Source organism: Hemicordylus capensis, chromosome 1 (genome assembly GCF_027244095.1).
Source record: "Hemicordylus capensis ecotype Gifberg chromosome 1, rHemCap1.1.pri, whole genome shotgun sequence".
Taxonomy (NCBI): Eukaryota; Metazoa; Chordata; class Lepidosauria; order Squamata; family Cordylidae; genus Hemicordylus; species Hemicordylus capensis.
In genome coordinates, this window is record NC_069657.1 from 373,141,645 (window position 1) to 373,158,085 (window position 16,441).

At 43.8% G+C, this 16,441-nt stretch overlaps 1 long non-coding RNA gene across 2 annotated transcripts in view; it reads left to right on the plus strand.

The window, feature by feature from the left end:
- LOC128344906 (uncharacterized) overlaps window positions 1–16,441 on the plus strand; it is a 20,889-nt gene continuing 4,448 nt past the window's right edge. The window contains exons 1-3 of one of the 2 annotated variants that reach the window (XR_008316117.1): window positions 1–146; window positions 11,254–11,373; window positions 11,520–11,597. This is a non-coding gene — a long non-coding RNA (uncharacterized LOC128344906). Of the gene's footprint in view, window positions 147–4,387; window positions 11,374–11,519; window positions 11,598–16,441 lie in introns of those variants that run through there. The other variant, XR_008316119.1, reaches the window with a different exon arrangement.

A 16,441-nucleotide genomic window follows, 5' to 3' on the forward strand; every position in this document is an offset into this window, starting at 1 on the left:
GCTTCCACGGAGGCCTCCGTGTAGGCCGCAGTGAAGCCTGAACTCGAGTAGGGCCCAAGCAAGCCAGGAAGGAGGAGGCAGCCAGAGTGTTCTCTGCAGCAGGAGACCCCTTGCTGCCCTGCTTAACCCAGACCAGCATTTGCCAGGTAGAGTGTGAACTCCTTTTTGTGGTTACCTTTCCCGCCCCCCCCCCCCATATATAGGGATCTGCTTGCCATAGGGCTTGGATATGGGGGGGGGAGGGACTGAGAAGTCTCTGAATATTTATTTTGAAACAGCTTGGAAAATTTGCTGACTTAAAAAAAACTATCTAAAAAGTCCTATAAGTGGCTTGTTTCATGGCAGAAAATTGCAAAAACTTCTGGAACAGTATTTTATTAATATTATTTATTCATTCATTCATTTATAAATGCACTTATGTTCAAGTTGTTTTGCAACCCAGAAGGTCTGAGTGAGAACTGTGAAGCATGTGTGGTGCTTTTATTTTCTTTTTCTTGTGTGTGAACTGCTCCCCAATAACTTGCAGGGACTTCAGGGTAAATCTGGCCAACATGTGAATGCAGCACCTCCATTCCAGAGGAGATGTGTCTTAAAGGGCTTTAAAAGCCTCCTGTGAAAAACCTCCTGCAATCAAACTTGACTGAATTTGTTCAGAATTCTGAGAAAACAAACATAGGCTCACCCTGCATGGTTGAAAGTCTCCTTTGCTAATCTGCAGCGAGGGGCCCATTTTAATAATTCATCTTTCTAGTGTGTTCTAGGCATTAAAAGTAATACAAATGTATAGTACTCAATGTATATCACTATATATTGTGATGTGTGTGTGTGTATTCAGTGAAATGTATTTGCAGGCAGCATACTTATTTTGGAATATCAGACTTAAATCCTTGGGGGCCTGGGGTGTGCGGAGGCCCTGGACTTTGGTGGGGGCGGGCCCATTTTAAAATCTTGTCTCTGGGCCCACTCCAACCTTGCTACGCCCCTGTGACCCATGCTGAATTAATAGCTGAAATATCATACTCTGGCCATCGGCAGTGGACTTCCCCTTCCAGCTAGCTACTAAAGTGGCACGGAAAATAAGGCACATAGGTTTTGTTGCTAGCATCTTGTGTTTTAAATCCCCAGAGGCATTTCAGACAGCAGGCTTTCCTGCGGGTCTACCATGAGGTTTTACTGCAAGTTCAGGGCATAATGGATACTCTGATGCAGAAAGGTTTTTTTTTACTCTGGACATAAATCGGGCTAGGTTCCAATATAGGCGGTGGGGGGGGGGACCGAAAGCATGTGTGAAGTGCTCTCCGAAATATCACACGGACTTCAGGATAAATCTGGCCAATAAGTGAATGCACAACCACCTTCCCAAACTAAAGTCATAGTAAAGTTGCCATCTGAAAAAGCTCCTGGCAGTTTATACAGAGTGTAGCTGAACAGCCTGTGTAATCAATCACCCTACACCTTCATTTAAACTCTGCAGCTTATATTGTTTTCCCATTTTACAGATGGTGAAAACTGAGGCTGGGAACTGGTCAGTTCCTTAAGACCTCCTAGTAGGTTTATGAATATACAAAGATTTGAGCCCAATATTCAGAGGTTCATGCAAGGGGTGTTGCTGGGTGCTTCAAAGATTCAGAGCCCTCGCCACAACCCCCCTTTTGATAATTAACAAAATCATACCTCTCCAAGAATCACTACATATGTTTTTAAAAGTCTCTAATACAGTATTATAAGACAGCATGTATGGAGGTTAAAGCTGCACAGAGCTAGGTGAGGCTATTAGCTCTCCCATGCTCTGGCAGATGCCTCCACTGCTGCACGCACTTTCCGAAAGAGGTCACAAAGGAGGGAGGTGGCTGATGAGATTCAGGGCCCTGTGCGATTCATTGGGGCCCGTGCCCCATGGCCCTCCACCCCCCTAGGTTCAGATTAAGTACTCTAGCCACAGAAACAGTAGTTGCATTTACAACGTGTCTTATTGTATCACTACTACTACCACTACCACAGTTGTCTGGATCTGTTGCTGTGGGAGGGCCAGAGGCGTAGCTAGGGAACACGGGTCCCCTCTCCCCGAGCTACGCCCCTGGCCTTCCCACAGGGAGGGTGCACCCCTCTCTCCAGCAACCCCTCGGATAATGAAGCAAATAGGGAGGGGGTGGAGCTGGGGGCCCCGGGTTCTTTGAACCCATCTGCTCAATTATAGCTACATGGAGACCACAAGTCAACCAGGGAAAAGAGGCTGGCTGGCTTAGAGTTGCTCATGCATGTGTAATTTCAACTGAAATGCCCCAAGGGCACCATCAAGTAGGAGTGGTCACTAACAAAAAGCTTGAGGAACTGTCTATATAAACCAAGAGTATAAACTCCTTATAGAAACTGCATGAAATGTAAAATGTGAGGCACACCCATAGGGACATTGCCTTCATTTCTGCCCCCTCCGCCGCCGCCACCATCCCCACCCTGCTGTAGCTGTGGTGACATCTCTGCCCACCTCCATGTTGCCCACCTTGTTGTCACCTTGTTCCTCCCCCCCCCCGCCCCCACTGTAGAGTCTGGGCAGGCAGTGGGAAGGATGGAAGGTGCAGCAGCCCCCTCGCCCTCTCTAATCCCTGAAGTTCTTGTTTTGCACTGGATGGATAATTCCTTTCATCCAACCGGCACGAAACAAGCACTTCACTGGCTAAAGAGGGTAAGGGGTTGCCAGGCTTTCCTTCCTAGTTCTGGGGATGCAGGAGTGAGGTGCATGGCCAGTGCACACCTTTGTGCATGCGGTGGATGGGGTGGGGAAGGCAGCAGCAAGCAGCAGCAAGGGGGCAGGGAGAGAATAGTGATGGTGGCCTATCCCTGGACCACTGCCCATCCAACTATAGGAACATAGGAAGCTGCCATATACTGAGTCAGACCATTGCTCTGTCTAGCTCAGTATTATCTTCATAGACTGGCAGCGGCTTCTCCAAGGTTGCAGGCAGGAATCTCTCTCAGCCCTATCTTGGAGAAGCCAGGGAGGGAACTTGAAACCTTCTGCTCTTCCCAGAGCGGCTCCATCCCCTGAGGGGAATATCTTACAGTGCTCAAATTTCTAGTCTCCCATTCATATGCAACCAGGGCAGACCCTGCTTAGCTAAGGGGACAAGTCATGCTTACTACCACAAGACTAGCTCCTAGTATGAGGCCCCTAGTGTGATTTAATTTTTTATTTATTTATTTATTTATTTATTTATTTATTTATCAAATTTGTATACTGCCACAAACTTTCATCTCTGGGCAGTTTACAATAACATAAAACCAGTTAAAAACCATATACAAAAACTTAAAAACAATTTAACAATTTTAAAATAACCAGAAATTAAAACCCAAAAATATTAGGAAGCTGAGAAGCTTGGGCGAAAAGATGGGTTTTCAGGTGTTTTTTAAAAATTGCCAGAGATGGGGAGGATCGTATCCTAGCAGGGAGCGCATTCTACAATCTCGGGGCAGTGATGCCCCTAGTGTGATGCCTTTAGTGTGAGGAGTGCATGGCTTTAAAAGGGGGGGTTCTGATTAGTCATATAAAGAAAAATTCAGAAAATTTGAGTGGCAAATTGGAATGCCCGTCCTAGTGGGTAAACTTATCTTTGAAACTGATAGATTTATTAGCAAGAGCTATGTAGGATTTTTTCACAGATGCATGACATCTTCCAAGCAACAAAGCACCACAAATTACTTTTCCCAGGCTCAGCCTCCAGCCATAAATTATTTTTATCCACTATGAGTTCTACAGTACTGGCAAACAAATAAAAATTTAAAAATCAAGCAAGACCTTGCAAGGAAATGTTTTTTTTTACTGGCAACCCCCCTGCTCATTTTGATTTTTGCATGTGATGAGATTTTAACAAGATCTTACCATGTGCTTTGGGTAGGTTTTCTCCTGCATTGAAGATAATGTTTCTAGAAATTTCCAAAGTATTGTGTTGCCAGATACAAGTCACAAAATGCCTCCCTGGTGGAGGACCAAGCCCTTTTCAAAACCAATCCCTGCAAGTTTTGAAAATGCATGGGGGATGGGGGCAGGGAATAGGGAAGGTTGCCCATCGCCTTCTTTTCTCTCCTTCTTGCAAGCTTTGAAAGTAGTATGAGGTGAGGTGCTCCTTGGAAAGTTTGCAAGGGTCAGGGCAGTCCTGAAGTGCTTCTCCGATGATGCCACCCGGCTGGTACCTCAACAATCTGCTGCGTGAGGCAACTGCCTCACCTTGCCTCATTATTTATTTATTGTCTGATTTATATACTGCTTTTCATTAAAATAATATCAGAGCGGTTTACAATATAATTCAGACAATGCATAATTAAAATTAAAAGGAACAGATGAGCTCAAAAATTAAAACAGTACATAATTAAAATACAGAATTACAGATAATATACATATAAATATAATATCTATTTAAAAATTTAATAACCCATTAAAAATACATAAAACACACTGACTGACTGACTGACTGACTCCCATTCTTTGCAAAGCACCTTAGTTTTTCTTCCCTCGTTCCTTCCTTCCTTTCCCTCTCTTGTTGTTTCTTTCTTTGTCTATTCATTTCCCCTTCTAGCTTTCTTCCTTTTTATTAGAAAATTCTGGAGTAAGGGGATGCTTTTGAATGGGAGTGGGCTGCACTCCTCCACTAGAGCAGTGGGACACAATGCTTAGAATAAACTTCCTTCCTTCCTTCCTCTTTTCTTTTCTTTTCGTTTCTTTTCTTTCTTTCCAGCATCAGGGCTCCATTACACACATTTGCACATAACATATATTTAGATTCCTACACTGAAAGGATTACCAGTACCTACCTAATCACTAGGATACCAAATGCTGAAGAGTGAGTTGTTGTTGTTGTTCTTGAAAAAATCTTCAAATGCCATTTCTCAACACCAGAATTCTAATGCATCCAGACTGCCCCCCCACCCCACAAACAGAACAAGAGGTAACATTCAGCAAGTGATTCATTATGAATTATTCTTTTAGCTTTAATGGGCATGCTAGTTTGTTTTTCATGGCCTGTTAACATTCATCTCCTCTGGACTGTTCATGAAAGTGAACTCATGACTTTTAAAACCATTTGGGCTGGACTCAGACAAACATTCATTTAATCTTCTGACAGGCCATTTTTCTAAGGGTGTCTAATTGCTATGGCTTTCTGACAGTCAAAGACTGAGGAGGGTCAGGCACTTGCTGGCATTCTCTAGCAGTTTGTGTTCCCAAAGCAGGCAGTTAAAAGATGAATACCATTCCTCACCTATGTTGGAAGAATTTGCTCATATGGAAAAATACATAGAGAAGTGACTGCTGAACTTCGGATGGTCCAGCTGCCCAAGTTACGTTGCTGCTTCTTGGACCATCTGTCTAGATCGCCTTCCTTGGCTTATATTCTATTTTTGTCATCTGTAATTGACTGATCAGTGGCAGTAAAGCTGGATCCCAAGGCTTAAAACCTTACAGCTTTGTCCCGGTGGGCTGATTTTAAAAGCCAAGATTCTATCCCAGAATCCAAATCTGGTCGTGATGGTGTTTGGCTGAGATGGGCAGACCAGGAGCTGGAGCTGCAGCACAAGTTTTTCTAATTCATAGTTACCCTGATTTTCAGCCAAGATTGGCTTACAAGGCAGCTTACAATCAAATGCACAAAAAGGTGCAAATGTGGGAATATATGTGTGTGTGTGTGTGTGTGTGTGTGTGTGTGTGTGTGTGTGTGTGTGTGTGTATATGGCAGAGTCTTCTGGTTCTTGATGACATAGTCTAGCCTGTTCCCTTCAGAGGATGGAGGCAGGAAGACCAGTACCTTTATTGGGAGATGGTAAAGATGCCAACCCACAGAAGCAGCCCCTCCATTGAACTTTATGGGGAAATGTGCAAATAATTGTAAATAAGTGATATTAATATCCCAGGTGCTTCTGGATTCTGCCCCTCTACCCACATAACAATATGCTGCATTCCACTAATAGTTCTGTATAATTAAGATTTTGAAAGAAATGAAAACATCCTGTTAATTCATTTCAACTCTAATCCTAGAACAGGACTTTTCAGGTTTTTGTTTTTTGTTTCGGCAAGTACCACTTTTCCAAGTAGCACCTTTGTGGTTAGTACCACTGCCACCAGAGATGGCTGCTGTGCATAGAAGTGTGCAGCTTGCCACACAATTCTCCCTGTAGCGAGGGAGAGGCTTCTACAGTTGTTGTTGTTGTTGCTGCCTCCTGAACTCTCCTCTGTTCTCAAGCTTCTTTCCTTCCTTGCCCACCTGTACCCCTTTGGAAGGGTCAGGGCCACAGTAACCCATAGCTTGCTGCCAGTATTGGGGGTTGTTACTTTTACCCCCTGCAGGTAAACAGCAGAGCACTAAGGAAGAGAGCACACACGCAAGTTACAGAGTAGGTTGCAGAGGGTGGTTTAGTTGTCGCAGCTATTTAGAGAAGACACATGGAGATTCTTGTAGAACTGAATACTAAGTATCCTGCTGTGATGCCCTCAGTGGGTTCTTTGCGGATAAAATCTCCTGTATTCGGGCCGACTTGGATTCCACTTTTTCTGCAGAGTCTATGGAGGAGGTGTCCAGCAATCCTTCTTGAAGTGTTAGGTTGGATCAGTTCCAATCTGTGATTCCTGAGGATGTGGACAAGCTGCTTTGAGTGGTGCAGTCCACCATTTGTTCTCTGGACCCTTGCCCAACTTGGCTGCTTCGATCTAGCAGGGAGATTATTCGAGGAGGCCTTCTGAATATCATAAATGAATTGCTGAGGGACAGTAAAGTGCCTCCATGCTTGCAGGAGGCGATAATTAGACCTTTTCTTAAGAAGCCTTCCCTGGATCCCTCGGCGATGGATAGTTATAGGCCAATCTCTAATCTCCCTTGGTTGGGCAAGGTGATAGAGAGGGTGGTGGCTGACCAGCTCCAGGCGGTTTTGGAGGAAACTGATTATCTAGAACCATTTCCAACTGGCTTTAGAGCGGGCTATAGGATTGAGTCAGCCTTGGTCGGCCTGATGGATGACCTATACTGGGGAAGCGACAGAGGGACTGTGACTCTGTTGGTTCTCTTGGATCTCTCAGCGGCGTTCAATACCATTGACCATGGTATCCTTCTGGGTTGATTGGAAGAGTTGGGGATAGGAGGCACTGCTCTGCAGTAGTTCCGCTCCTATCTCTCGAGTAGATTCCAGATGGTGGAGCTTGGTAACAGTTGCTCTTCAAAACTGGAGCTGCTATATGGAGTCCCTCAGGGCTCCATTCTGTAACCAATGCTTTTCAATATCTACATGAATCCGCTGGGTGAGGTCATCAGGAGATTTGGTGCTGGGTGTCATCAGAATGCTGATGACACCCAAATCTACTACTCTGTTTCATCTGCTTCAGCAGGAAATGGCGTTAATTCCCTAAATGCCTGCCTGCAGGCAGTAATGGGCTGGATGAGGGATAACAAATTGAAGCTGAATCCAAGCAAGATGGAGGTGCTCATTGTAGGGGCTCAGAATCTGAGGGATGAGTTAGATCTCCCTGTGCTGGTTGGTGTTACACTCCCCCGGAAGGAACAGGTGTGCAGCTTGGAGGTACTCCTGGATTCAGACTTCACCCTGGTATCTCAGGTGGAGGCTGTGGCCAGGAGTGCTTTTTATCAGCTTAGGCTGCTCCGACAGCTGCGTCCATTCCTTGAGGAGGATGACCTCAGAACAGTGGTGCACCAGCTGGTAACCTCCAGGCTTGACTACTGTAATGCACTCTATGTGGGGCTGCCTCTGTATGTAGTTCGGAAACTTCAGTTAGTTCAAAATGTGGCAACCAGGCTGGTCTCTGGGGCAACTCGGAGAGACCATATTACGTATGTTCTAAAACAGCTGCATTGGCTGCCGATACGTTTCCAGGCAAAATACAAAGTGCTGGTTATTGTCAGGGTCTCGACCGGACTTGGCTGCACGCTGTCGACATATAGTGACGAATGTTGTTTTTCAGCAGGGAGTAGCCGGCTGACCACGTGATATATAGTGCAAGCCATGAGAGCTCCCAGCTGGCAGGGATTTAAGGCTTATCAGCCCTCTGCAATAGGCGTTTGCTTTTCCTAAGAGTCTCTAATTGATCCCTGCGTCTAGTGACACGCCGCTGTTGGGGGGTCAGCAGGGGGTTGGTTACATAGCTCTTTTTCCAATTGGTCTTTCACGATTTCTGCTGCCTCAGGTTGTTGTGCCTGCTCAGAGTCATTATCCACAGCTGTTTCATGAATACTGACAGCCCCTCAGTATTCTATACTCTGCCCCTCAAGACACTCCTGCATCGACTGGAAAGTTGACAGCTTCCCCTTCCTCCTCGCTGTCGGAGATCGAGGGCATGACAGTTATTACCTTTAAAGCCCTGAACAGCTTAGGTTCAGGTTACCTTAGAGAGCACCTTCTTTGGTCTGATCCTCACCACATGCTAAGTTCATCTGAGGAGGTCCGGCTCCAGTTGCCACCAGCTCGTCTTGTAGTGATGCAGAGGTGGGCCTTCTCTGTAGCCGCTCCTAGATTGTGGAATGTGCTCCCTGCAGAAATCCGTAATTTGAATTCTTTCTTGGCATTTAGGAAAGCCCTAAAGACCTACCTGTTCGGCCTGACCTTCCGGGGTTTTTTAATTGTTTTAAAGAGTTTTCAATGTATCGGGTTTTTATAAGGTTTTGAATAGTTTTATTTTTAGCTGTTTTATTGTATTTTAAAATTTTTATTCCTGATCGATTGATTTTAACTGTTTTATCATGTTTGTGAACTGCCCTGAGCTATTCTGTAAGGGCAGTCTAAAAATATAAATAAATAAATAAATAAATAAATAAATAAATAAATATTGGTTAAGTACACTTGGATAGGAAAGACCTAATCCTAATCTAAAGGACTACATCATGAATAGGTAAGGAGATAGATAGATGTTTCCATCTACTCTCTAAGAGGAAAGGAAGGATTGTAACTCAGCACAGAAAGTGCTGCAGAGTCAATTCAGGGGTCATAGAGTAGGGACAGATAGGGAGACCCTTACTCACTGTCTCTACTCCCAATGCCCCTAGTGGACGTTAGGATAGTTGGTGCAAAAGGTCGATGCCCTGGAACTCCATTTCCAACTGCCCATGCAGTGCCACACCATCATCTCCACTTCCAGCAGGGTTGGCCAGACAGAGCAGTGCTATGTCACCATGACAGTGAGGTGAAGGCCCACCAGCTCTACTGTGAATGACCACCAGTGGTACTGACAGCACCGGTTGAGAAGCACTGCCCTAAAACTATACATAGAAGGAAGCCCTCTGGATTCAGCAGAACTTGCCTCAACATATTCGCCACCATCAACTGCAAAACTAGTTCTGAGCATGTCCAGGAGACTTTGGTTTCCCACAAACAGCAGTTCCCCACAGTGCATGGAAAGTTGCTTTTAAAATTCAGGGAAGTTTTGAAAATGATTTCTGATGTGGCACAGAAGACTACTATTGCAGAGTGAAAACATGAGACGTCTCAAATTGGCAGACACATACACACAAGTGTGTTCAGCCCAACTAAGAGCCCCCTCAGTGGCTTAGGTATGCTTTTTTTTTTTAAAGCTTTCTTGATTGTGACTAATGTCTTACAGCAAGAGGTAAGAAAGAGATTGTTAGGGCCAAACTAGATGAGATGCCTGGAGATCTGTGATCAGATATATAGGGATATTTTTCCCTAGTTCAAAGCAGCAGAGTGGGAGATCCAATCAGATCAGGGAAGGAACATAGTGGGAGGATGTTTAACTATTCCTGCATCATTTCTCCAGTTTAAATTGTTCCACGTGGGAAAACATACAGGCATCATACTGGACTTTAGAAGTCATCTGTGCGAAAACCCTCCTTTCATTATGAATCATAATTCTAAATTTGTAGCCAGAACTATAGGTAAAGCAGTTTCTTCCAGAAGGGAGAAGCTTTGCTGTAGACCAGGCCTACTCAATGTACCCACCCACCCCGTTTTTGAACTACAACTCCCATAATCCCCAGCCACAGTGGCCAATAGCCAGGGATTATGGGGAAAGTAGGCCAACATCTGCAGGAGGGCCGAAGTTGAGCAGCCCTGCTGCAGACCAAGAAAGCAATAAAAATATTGTATTCTCAGCGCCAGTCTAGATGTGTTAAGAACATGCCTTGCTTGACCAGGTGAGGCTTCAGGAAAGGCCTTGAGGATCTGAAGGGTAGAGGTGACCTTCTTAATGTGCAGACTTAAGTGTCCAGGGAGCCAGTGGAGTAGCAAGCTTGGAAGGGGCCTGTGTGCAAGAATTGAACATGGGCCCCATCAGATAATTTCCCCATAGGGATCAATGGGAAACTAAAAAAAATCAATAACTCTTAACAATTATCAGCATTCTCTCCAAACTCGAACTCCCAGGATAGGACTGGTATTAAACATGTATGTGTTTGTTGTAGTGTAGATAGATGCTCACCAGCTACATTTGTCTCTAGTGCTTAAGGATGACACTTTGCCCCCACCTCTGCAGGTGGCAATTCTGACATTGCCTGTGGCTGTTGAGCATCATAACAGTTGAGCATCTGTTATGATGATCTCATTATCTCCTTGGTGATAGCTAAAGCTCTGTCACCAAGCTTTAACCATCCAGGTGTGGAAGATGCATGAAGAGAAGCAGCATCTCACAGGGGCAGCTTGGCTCTCCTCCTTGTATCTCAAAAATAGGTGGGATAATCATGGCAAACTTGTGCTCCTTTTAACTATACAAATGAGTGGTAAAGGCTGCCAGGTAAGAAGTATCTTTTTGTTATTTTCTCAGAAGCCATACAGGCTCTATTCAGGGTGATCATACTTTGTTTTAAAAATGACTGATCTGATGGTATTCCAACCAGGGTAGGTGTGGGTTGTTTGTTCTGTTTTCTATAAATTGCATAGATAAACATTTACCATTCTTTAATAGCAAATTATATGTGTAGTTTATACTTTTTCCAAAATTCAAATGATCCAGGTCACCTCTGGGGGGCAAAAGTTTTGGCATAGAAATGTAGCTATTGGTGATGAGTCTGGGTTTAAAATTGAAACCTGGAAAGGTTTTTTAAAAATAATAGATTCTGCCAAGTTTAAGAAAATAAACTCATAAAAATTGTGATGCAAGGCAAGGAACATAACTTGTTGCACTGTTTCAGAAAAAGGGAAGCGAAAAACATCACTAACACATAGCTAAGTGCTTTATTGCTTTAAAAAGTAGCCTTTTGGTTTCTTTTCTATACAATGAGAAGTAACACCATCATAATGTACTTTTATTAGCAGGAAATGAAATGCATTATTTTCAATCAGTTTAAGAAAGCAAAGAACTCATACAAAAAGTCCTATGATACACATTGATGCACTGTTCAGAGATCATAGGTGGTCACCACCATCATGGAGGTAAGTTCTCAAGAGGTAAGTCCTTTCTTGCCAAAGAAAATTGCTACTTTATTTCTTTTCTGGCCCACTGGACTTTTCAAACTAATAACAGAAGACACCTATCATGGTTAAACATTGAGCTGATCATTTTGATTACTGTGTTGCAGATTGAAAGGTAATTTTCCAGTTTACACGGAACTACAAACTATCTGTTCTCTCAAGAAAAAAAGAGATACTTCACCAATGTAAGTATTTTGGTCTGCACACATTGCATCTGCAAGTTCACATTCAGCAGAGCTATCCTGGGTTGTAAGGAGTTTAATTTCTGCTCCTTCTGTCTTAAATCAGTCCCCAAAAACATTCTGCTGTGACACTTTTAATGGTTCTTTGCAGATAAAATCTCCTGTATTCGGACTGACTTGGACTCCACTATTTCTGCAAAGTCTATGAAGGGAGTGTCAAGCAATCCCTCTTGCAGTGTTAGATTGGATCTGTTTCAATAATATGTAAGATAGTCCTCTCAGGGGATGGAGCCACGCTGGAAAGAGCAGAAGGTTTCAACTTCCCTCCATGGCATCTCCAAGATAGGGCTGAGAGAGATTCCTGCCTGCAACCACTGAAGAAGCCACTGCCAGTCTGTGAAGACAATACTGAGCCAGATAGACCAATGTTCTGACTCAGTATATGTCAGCTTCCTTTGTTCAATCTGTGATTCCTGAGAATGTGGACAAGCTGCTTGGGGCAGTGCAGACTACCACTTGTTCTCTGGATCCTTGTCCAACTTGGCTGCTTCTATCTAGCAGGGAGGTTGTTGGTGATGGCCAAGTTAATATCATTAACTCATCACTGAGGGAGGGTAGGATGCCTCCTTGTTTGAAGGAGGCAATGGTTAGACTGCTTCTTAAGAAGCCTTCCCTAGATCCCTTAGTGATGTACAGTTATAGGCCAGTCTCCAATCTCCCTTGGTTGGGCAAGGTGATTGAGCGGGTGGTGGCAGTTTTGGAGGAAACTGATTATCTAGACCAATTCAAAACTGGTTTTAGAGCTGGCTTTGGGTTGAGACAGCCTTGATCAACCTGATGGATGACCTTTACCAGGGAATCGACAGAGAGAATGCAACTCTGCTGGTTCTTTTGGATCTCTCGGCAGCGTTCAATACCCTCGACCATGGTATTATTCTGGATCACCTGGGGGAGTTGGGAAAAGGGGGCACTGCTTTGCAGTGGTTCCGCTCCTATCTTTTGGGTAGATTCCAGATGGTGGAGCTTGGTGACAGTTGCTCCTGGAAACAGGAGCTGTTATATCCCTCAGGGCTCCATTGTGTCATCAATGCTTTTTAATATCTACATGAAATTGCTGGGTGAGGTCATCAGGAGATTTAGTGCTGGGTGTTATCAGTATGCTGATGACACCCAAATCTATTTCTCCTTATCATCATCATCATCAGGAAATGGCATTCACTCCCTAAATGCCTGTTTATGGACAGTAATGGGCTGGATGAGGGATAACAAATTGAAGCTGAATCCAAGCAAAACAGAGGTGCTCATTTTGGAGTATTGGAATTTGAGGGATGAGTTAGATCTTCCTGTCCTGGATGGGGTTACACTCCCCCAGAAGTAACAGGTACATAGCTTGGGAATGCTCTTGGATCCAGGGATCCTGGTATCTCAGGTGGAGGCTATAGCCAGGAGTGCTTTCCATCAGCTTCAGCTGATTCGACAGCTGCGTCCATTTCTTGAAAAGAACTATCTCAAAACAGTGGTGCATCAGCTGGTAACCTCCAGGCTTGACTATTGCAATGCATTCTATGTGGGGCTGCCTTCGTACATAGTTCAGAAACTTCAGTTATTTCAAAATCCTGCAACCAGATTGTTTTCTGGGGTAACTTGGAGAGATCATATTATGCCTGTTTCGAAGCAGTTGAACTGGTTGCTGATATGTTTCCAGACAAAATACGAAGTGCTGGTTATTACCTTTAAGTCCTGAATGGCTTAGGTCCAGGTTACCTTAGAGAGCGCCTTCTTCTGCATGATTCCCACCACACATTAAGGTCATCTGAGGAGATCCGTCTCCAGTTACCACTGGTTCATTTGGTGGCAACTCAGAGGCGGACCTTCTCTGTAGCTGCTCCCAGCTGTGGAATGCACTACCAGCAGATATCCATAGTTTGAGTTCATTGTTGACCTTTGGGAGAGCCCTGTTTGGCCTGGCCTTCCAGGGTTTTTAAACTGTTTTAAATGTTTTAATTGTTAATGGTTTAATGTTGTTTTTAAATTGTTCTGTAATGATTGTTTTTAAAAGGATTTATTTATTTATTTATTTAACATATTTATATACCACCCAAAACTTACTTCTGGGCAGTTTACAACAAAAACAGAAAAGTTAAAACATTAATTAAAACAAACAGAGAAATTAAAACATTGGTTACAATAAATGACAACATAAAGTTAAAACATTACAGCTTCTTTTTCAATGACATAATACATCTTCTCTGATGCAGTAAGCATTCTGGAAGCAAAGTCAACTGTAAGTTCCCTGTCCCCTTTTTGATCGGTCAAGACAGCACCCAAACTATATTCAGAAGCATCAGTGGTTACAATAGGGTGTGCCTGCTGGTGTCAAAAGAAATGAGAACAGGGCTTTCAGCAATGGCCAATTTAATATTATTTATTTAACATATTTTTTACACCGCCCAAAACATACATCTCTGGATGGTTTACAACAAAAAACCAGAAAGTTAAAACATTAGTTAAAACAGAAAAATTACAACAGAGAAATTAAAGCATTGGTTAAAATGAATGACAACAGAAAGTTAAAACATTATAACAATTTAAAACCTTAAAACAATATTTTAAAACAATGTTAAAACTATTAAAATGTATTTAATTAAAAGCCTGGGTGAACAAATGTTTCTTTAAAGAATTTTTAAAAATCGTCAGAGATGGAGAGGCTGTTATATTAACAGGGAGCGCGTTCCAAAATGTGGGGGCAGTAGCTGAGAAGGCCCATCCCCAAGTAGCCACCAGATGAGCCAGTGGCAACTGCAGATGGACCTCTCTTGATGATCTCAATAGGCAGTGGAGTTCATGACGAAGAAGACATTCTCTTAAATACCCAGGGCCCAAGCTGTTTAGGGCTTTATAGGTTATAACCAGCACCTTGTATTTTGCCTGGAAACTCATCAGCAGCCAGTGTTGCTCTTTCAATACAGGAGTCTTTCCGAGATGACCCAGAGATCAACCTGGCTGCCACATTCTAAACTAGCTGTAGTTTCCAGACTACATACAAAGGCAGCCCCACATAGAGTGCATTACAGTAATACAGTCTGGAGGTTACCAGCATATGTACCACTGTTCTGAGGTCATTTACCTTAAGAAATGGACACAGCTGGCGTATCAGCCGAAGCTGATAAAAGGCACCTCTGGCCATTGCCTCAACCTGGGACACCAAGGAGAAGCTCGGATCCAGAAGCACCCCAGACCGCCTACCTGTTCCTTCCAGGGAAGTGTGTCCCCTTCCAGAACAAGCAGATCAAACTCATCTCCCAACTTTCGACCTCGCACAATGAGTACCTACATCTTATCTGGATTCAGTCTCAGTTTGTTATCTCTCATCCAGCCCATCACTGCCTCCAGGCAGGCATTTAGAGAGGTTATGCCTTCTCCCGATGAGGTTGATATGGAGAAATAGATTTGGATGTCATCAGCATACTGATAGCACCCAGCACCAAATCTCCTGATGGTCTCTCCCAGCGGTTTCATGTAGATGTTAAACAACATCAGAGACCATACGGAGCCCTGAGAGACACCATACGAAAGTTCAGATTTTGAAGAGCAGTCTCTAAGATACACCACCTAGAACCTGCCTGAAAGGTAGGAGCAGAACCACTGCAAAGCAGTGCCCCCCACTCCCAACCCCCTCAGGTGCTCCAGAAGGATACTCTGGTGGATAGCATTGAAAGCTGCTGAGAGGTCCAAAAGGACCAACAGAGTTACACTCCCTCTGTCAATTTCCAATTGGAGATCATCCATCAAGCCAAGGCAGTCTCCACCCCAGAACCCATCTGAAAGCCAGTCTGAAATGGGTCTAGATAATCAGTTTCCTACAAGACTGTCTGGAGCTGGAAGGCCATGACCCTCTCAGTTACCTTGCCCAGCCACGCAAGGTTGAAGACAGGCCTATAGTTGCTTAACTCTGAGGTATCCAATGCAAGCTTCTGCAGAGGAGGTCTAATGATTGCCTCCTTAAAACAGGGAGGCATCCTTCCCTCTCTCAGAGAAGCATTTATGATCTCTACCAGGCCTCCTCCAATAATCCCCCTGCTAGATAGTATAAGCCATGTCGGGCAAGGGTCAAGAGGACAGATGGTGGGTTGCACTTTTCCAATCAGCTTGTCCTCATCCTCAGGAGTTACAAACTGGAACTGATCCAACTTAACCACACAAGAGGAGTTGCTGGACACCTCCACATCAGACACTGAAGTAATTGTGGAGACTGAGTCTAAGTTGGCCCGAATACGAGATATTTTCCCCACAAAGAATTAATTAAATATGTTGTTTTGTGGGGTTTTGTTTTTGCGCACCACCCAGAGCCGTTTGGATGGGGAGGTATATAAATGTAAAAAAGAAAAGTAAAGAGTAAAAATACACCTTTGTCTTTCATGGGAACAGACTTGTGCAGATAACTGGATGGTGGGGCAGGGGGAAATCTTTATTTGCAAGAAATGGCTTGGCTTAAAAAGCATAACACAATTAATGATTTCCCACAACCTTAAGAAAGCAACAAACTCTTAACAAAAAGTCTGGTGTGAGGTAAGGAACATTCAGGACTTGTGAAACACCATCAACATGGAAATAGACCCTTAAGAAGTAAGCCCTTAATTGCTAATGGAAGTGACTGCTTGGTTCCATTCCTAGCCCACTGGTCTTTTCAGACCAATCATATCTATCATGGTTAAACACTGAACCAATAGTTTGGTTACTATTTTGTAGATCAAAAGACAATTTACAAGAAACTGCAATCTATCCATTTTTAAGAGATATTTCTCTAAGTAAAACTAAAGAACACCTTTGTCTTGCAGACTAGGGAT